The sequence below is a fragment of the Anarrhichthys ocellatus genome, unplaced genomic scaffold, assembly GCF_004355925.1.
Source record: "Anarrhichthys ocellatus isolate YVR2014 unplaced genomic scaffold, GSC_Weel_1.0 scaffold219, whole genome shotgun sequence".
Taxonomy (NCBI): domain Eukaryota; kingdom Metazoa; phylum Chordata; class Actinopteri; order Perciformes; family Anarhichadidae; genus Anarrhichthys; species Anarrhichthys ocellatus.
Genome location: NW_022280249.1, coordinates 102,586 through 103,371, shown reverse-complemented (window position 1 = coordinate 103,371; position 786 = coordinate 102,586).

Below are 786 nucleotides of genomic sequence, written 5' to 3'. Positions count from 1 at the left end.
CCCCAAGTCATCCTTTACTTACATGCTCATAGAAGATCAACATTATTCATGATATAAATTTGTTTTTTATGTTCTTTTTTTCTTTCTTTTTCCTTCATTTGTACTCCCCAAATTTCAATTTAGCCAATGGTTGTGTGGATGTGGGGTTGAAAATGACTAGAATGAGCATTTTTAACTAAATTACTGAAGGGGAATCTTAACATTCCAGTGTACAATTAGAAAAAAAAAAAAAAAAGAATCTTTAATGGAATAAAATGTATTATTGAAAAGTCTGACTTTTGGTTTTTGTGTTAAAGTTACTAGAAGCATCCTTTCATTTCCTGTTGGTTCTGTCGCCCCCTGTGGACTAAAGTGGTAGTGTCTCTGAGCACGAGAGTCCCTTTAGAAAACCTCTCATGTTACTGCAGCAGGGTCTGACAGCCTGCCCCTCTCAGTCCTGGTCCTGGACCGGTCTCTGCTGGAGGATCTGGGTCTGTCCACGGTGGACCGGTCTGTCCACGGTGGACCGGTCTCTGCTGGAGGATCTGGGTCTGTCTATGGTGGACCGGTCTCTGCTGGAGTCTGAGCTGAAGGAGGTTCTGGTGAACCTGCATGAGTTCATCTGGTTTCACCAGAATCCGACCCGGTGGCTCCGATGACGAGCATTAAGAATAACTCTATAGAAACGGACCATCTTCTCTCTGATGGTCTCTTTACTGATGGAGGTCTTATAGAGGACCAGGACTACACTGAGACTGGTTCATATAGAGGATCAGGACTACACTGAGACTGGTTCATATAGAGGAT